Genomic DNA, 5,508 nt, shown 5'->3' with positions numbered 1-5,508 from the left:
GCACTGGTAAAGGGTGGCGATGATGCGTTCTATAATAGAAATACCCGTCGTAGCGTTTCTTCCGAGTCAACCCGCTCACGAAACTCTCTCTCGTCGTGGAATCCCCGCGTCGGAGAGTAAAACGCGAATTCATACTATGAAAACTTACGTCTCTCGACGATGGGACGATCCACGCGAAGAGTTGTTTACGTGCACGCGTATGGTGCGATTGCGTCGATTCGCTTTTCTGTACGGGGAGAAATAGAACGTTGAGTTGACTTATCGGGTCTTCGTTGGAATTACCGTCGCTGGCATTGTAAACTCCAGATGACCTTGTGATTCCTTCGTCGGGCACTGGTAAAGGGTGGCGATGATGCGTTCTATAATAGAAATACCCGTCGTAGCGTTTCTTCCGAGTCAACCCGCTCACGAAACTCTCTCTCTCGTCGTGGAATCCCCGCGTCGGAGGGTAAAACGCGATATATAATAGTATATGCCAGTGGTTCGCGCGCGTCGTCTCTGAGATACGCGGTCGACAGAGTTCCGAAAACACGTGATGTGCCACGATTTCCGTGCGTCTTACATCTTTCGACGATGGGACGATCCACGCGAAGAGAACGTTCGTGCTTGCGTGAGGTGCAACAGCGTCGATTCGCTTTTCTGTACGGGGAGAAATAGAACGTTGAGTTGACTTATCGGGTCTTCGTTGGAATTACCGTCGCTGGCATTGTAAACTCCAGATGACCTTGTGATTCCTTCGTCGGGCACTGGTAAAGGGTGGCGATGATTCGTTCTATAATAGTAATACCCGTCGTAGCGTTTCGACCGATGTCACCCGCCACGAATGTCTCTCTCGACGTGGAAACCCCGCGCCGAAGAGTAAACGCGAAGGCTTACCATACGAAAGAAAACGGTATTATACGCCTGTGGTATGTGCGTCTCGGCTCTGTGATACGCGATCGGCAGAGTTACAAAAAAACGTTGATGGGCCACGATTTCCGTGCGTCTTACATCTTTCGACGATGGGACGATCCACGCGAAGAGTAGTTACGTGCTCGCGCGAGGTGCGATAGCGTCGATTCGCTTTTCTGTACGGGGAGAAATAGAACGATGAGTTGACTTATCGGGTCTTCGTTGGAATTACCGTCGCTGGCATTGTAAACTCCAGATGACCTTGTGATTCCTTCGTCGGGCACTGGTAAAGGGTGGCGATGATTCGTTCTATAATAGAAATACCCGTCGTAGCGATTCGGCCGAGACACCCGCCACGAAACTCTCTCTCGTCGTGGAATCCCCATGTCGGAGAGTAAAACGCGAAGGCTAACTATATAAGAAACATATAGTATTATTTATGCCTGTGGTTCTCCGTTTGTCCTACTCTCAGATACGCGACTCGGAGAGTTACGAATAATCGTGATGGACCACGATTTCTGTACGTCTTACATCTTTCGACGATGGGACGATCCACGCGAAGAGATCATTCCTGCTTGCGTGAGGTGCGATAGCGCCGATTCGCTTTTCTGTACGGGGAGAAATAGAACGATGAGTTGACTTATCGGGTCTTCGTTGGAATTACCGTCGCTGGCATTGTAAACTCCAGATGACCTTGTGATTCCTTCGTCGGGCACTGGTAAAGGGTGGCGATGATTCGTTCTATAATAGAAATACCCGTCGTAGCGATTCGGCCGTGTCACCCGCCACGAAAATCTCTCTCGTCGTGGAATCCCCGCGTCGTAGAGTAAACGCGAAGGCTTGCTATAGAAGACTATAGTTTATACGCCTGTGGTTCACCGGTTGCCTGCTCTCCGGGGTACGCGATCGCGCAGGAGTTACGGAAGAACTTGATGGGCCACGATCTCCAAGCGGCTATATCTTTCGACGATGGGACGATTCACGCGAAGAGAACGTTCGTGCATGCGTGAGGTGCGATAGCGTTGATTCGCTTGTCTGTACGGGGAGAAATAGAACGATGAGTTGACTTATCGGGTCTTCGTTGGAATTACCGTCGCTGGCATTGTAAACTCCAGATGACCTTGTGATTCCTTCGTCGGGCACTGGTAAAGGGTGGCGATGATTCGTTCTATAATAGAAATACCCGTCGTAGCGATTCGGCCGTGTCACCCGCCACGAAAATCTCTCTCGTCGTGGAATCCCCGCGTCGTAGAGTAAACGCGAAGGCTTGCTATAGAAGACTATAGTTTATACGCCTGTGGTTCACCGGTTGCCTGCTCTCCGGGGTACGCGATCGCGCAGGAGTTACGGAAGAACTTGATGGGCCACGATCTCCAAGCGGCTATATCTTTCGACGATGGGACGATTCACGCGAAGAGAACGTTCGTGCATGCGTGAGGTGCGATAGCGTTGATTCGCTTGTCTGTACGGGGAGAAATAGAACGATGAGTTGACTTATCGGGTCTTCGTTGGAATTACCGTCGCTGGCATTGTAAACTCCAGATGACCTTGTGATTCCTTCGTCGGGCACTGGTAAAGGGTGGCGATGATTCGTTCTATAATAGAAATACCCGTCGTAGCGTTTCGACCGATGTCACCCGCCACGAAATTCTCTCTCGTCGTGGAATCCCCGCGTCGGAGAGTAACCGCCGAAGGCTTGCTATAGAAGACTATAGTTTATACGCCTGTGGTTCACCGGTTGCCGGCTCTCCGGGGCACGCGATCGCGCGAAGGTTACGGAGGGACGTGAAGCGCCCGAGCAATGAAACGTCCGCAGGAGGAAACGAGCAACCGCCGAACATTGTTTCGCGACGTTTCCATAATGTATTGTCGTTTCGCTCGCATCCCGCTTCTTTCCCCTAGTTTCCTCGACGCGTAGTTTCGCAGCCTTAGTGGACGAATCATTCTCGATTCGAGGAAAGATATGCAGTGGGGCGTGCAATGAGCCCGCCAGAGACCACGATCTCCAATGCGTCTTTACATCTTTCGACGATGGGATGATCCACGCGAAGAGAACGTTCGTGCTTGCGCGAGGTGCGTTAGCGTCGATTCGCTTTTCTGTACGGGGAGAAATAGAACGATGAGTTGACTTATCGGGTCTTCGTTGGAATTACCGTCGCTGGCATTGTAAACTCCAGATGACCTTGTGATTCCTTCGTCGGGCACTGGTAAAGGGTGGCGATGATTCGTTCTATAATAGAAATACCCGTCGTAGCGATTCGGCCGAGTCACCCGCCACGAAACTGTCTCTCTTTCGTCGTGGAAACCCCGCGTCGGAGAGTAAAACGCGCGAAGGCTGTGACTGTAACATATATATATATATATACACAGTATACAATGCCTGTGGTTTTTGCGCGTGTCGGCTCTTCGGTATACGCGATCGGCCAGAGTTACGGAGGGACGGTGAAGCGCACGAGAAATTGAAACGGCCGCACGATTGGAACCGAGCAACCGTCGAACATTGTTTCGCGACGTTTCCATAATGCGTTTTCGTTTCGCTCGCATACCGCTTCTTTTCCCCTAGTCTCTGAGACGCGTTTTCGAGCCGTTCTTCTACTATCGATTCTCGTAGAGAGAAGGGACCGGGTAGTCTGGAAGTGGAACCCGCATCTTGCGTGTACCGTACACGGAATTGAGAGGACCGGCCGTGAAGCTCGTTTTAAAGCCGTGCGTCTGACACCCAACTCTTGCGCGCCAATTTCGCGGCAAGAGATAATATGGGACGAATGACCGGCAAAGAGCCAGCTGTGAAGTCTGTTTTTTTAATCGAATCCGTGGACGTGTGTATGCCGTAGCGTCGCTCGTCGTGTTCGTTCATGGTCGTTCCGAGAGAAAGAACGAAAGCGGTAACGAAGGGACCGGCCGTGAAGCTCGTTTTAAAGCCGCGCGTCTGACACCCAACTCTTGCGCGCCAATTTCGCGGCAAGAGATAACATGGGACGAATGACCGGCAAAGAGCCAGCTGTGAAGTCTTTTTTCATTATTTGCTTTCAATCGATCGATCGGTACGATTCGTGCAACGTTTCGCGCGATGCGACGCGAAAACATGCGCGCAACAATAGATGCGTCTGATCGGAAGAACGCGAGGGTCGACTGCACGCGATGGATTCAGTATCGGGTAGGATACAAAATATATCCCCGTCGTTTCCACGCGTGCGAGTCTTCTGCGTCTTTCGCGGGTTTTTGAATGCACTATACGCCCGGAACGTCGAGAAATATATACATATTACTTGAACGTTTTTCGTCTCGAAAGGCTTCGGTGTCGTCTCCAAGGCGACGCCTGAATCTCCTTCGCGCGCTGGTCGGAGATTCAGGTATCAACTTTTATCTTCTCTTTGAAAGAAGAGAGATATTAGGTCGAACAAATGAGAATAAAATTATATATGTGAAATATAAAATTTATACGATTACCCTGAACGGTGGATCACTTGGCTCGTGGGTCGATGAAGAACGCAGCTAATTGCGCGTCAACGTGTGAACTGCAGGACACATGAACATCGACATTTCGAACGCACATTGCGGTCCACGGATACAATTCCTGGACCACGCCTGGCTGAGGGTCGTTTACGTACCATACACTGCTTGCGTAGCTCTGTCAAATCCCCGCCGTCGTTCACCTCTTCGGATCGAACGTTTTTTTACCGAAGGGCGCAAAGAACGTCTCTGAGTCGGGTTAAGAGAAGGATGCTACGTACGAGCGAACGATGGGTGTCTCGTCGGCGTTTGTCGCGGACACGCGAAAATTCTGTGAATTTCACGGACAGTGTACGTTCTAGTTGTTGCAAAACGATCGGAATCGTTTGTATGGACTCGCGTGAGTGTTCGCGGCGTCGTGCGTCGTTCAATTACGATCGCCCGCGGATACCGCTCCACTGCGATATGGATCTGAGCGACAACTTTTTCGGCTGTTCGTGAGATGAACGGTTTCGTGTGTTTAGAAAAATTTTTTTTCCCGCGCTCCCGACGTCACCTGAAATGATGCGTCAGAGGTGAAAGAAAATATTAAGAAGTCGAGAGAGAGAGACTACACACGTTTTATTCATATTTTGTATACCGTGCGTGAGACGGATGTGCACGACACGTCGTATGTCGGTATATTACCGACTGGCCCCAGGGAGATTGTTTTCTTCCTCTCTTACGAATGAGATGTACGTTTCGGAGGATCGTCGTTACCGAAACACACGGCAAAACGAGACTTCTCGCAGCAGAACCTTTATACACAATACACATCGACTCTTTTTACCCCGAGAGAGAGAGAAAAGGTGTATTTCTTTTTTTTATTTTTCGAATTCGACGCACGAACGCTTTGACGACTGGAGAAAAACACGGTGTGTGTTAAAATCGTGCGGGACGAGCATGCGTATTCGTAACGGGTCGAATAGTTCTTATTCCCCGTCGTCGCGTGTCCTCGCTGGACCACCACCGTGCGCTTCCGCCACGTTCAGTTGAATTTCGAAATATATATATATAGAAAGAATCACCATATACTCTCTTTCGGGAGGTGTATTTTTATCGGTTTCTGCTATAGAGAAGAGACGGAGATCGTGTTGTGAGGTGTAACGTTTCTGTATCCCCGTT

The 5,508-nt window shown here is 50.2% G+C and overlaps 1 non-coding gene across 1 annotated transcript; it reads left to right on the top strand.

The window, feature by feature from the left end:
• The first annotated feature begins 4,338 nt into the window (after positions 1–4,338).
• LOC143175356 (5.8S ribosomal RNA) lies at positions 4,339–4,493 on the top strand. The gene has a single exon (XR_013000164.1). It is a non-coding gene; the product is annotated as a 5.8S ribosomal RNA (ribosomal RNA).
• Positions 4,494–5,508: the final 1,015 nt, after the last annotated feature.

The sequence above is a fragment of the Nomia melanderi genome, unplaced genomic scaffold (assembly GCF_051020985.1).
Source record: "Nomia melanderi isolate GNS246 unplaced genomic scaffold, iyNomMela1 scaffold0064, whole genome shotgun sequence".
Classification (NCBI taxonomy): Eukaryota; Metazoa; Arthropoda; class Insecta; order Hymenoptera; family Halictidae; genus Nomia; species Nomia melanderi.
The sequence above is the reverse complement of the archived record's forward strand: the minus strand, read 5'-3'. Positions and strand labels throughout refer to the sequence as shown.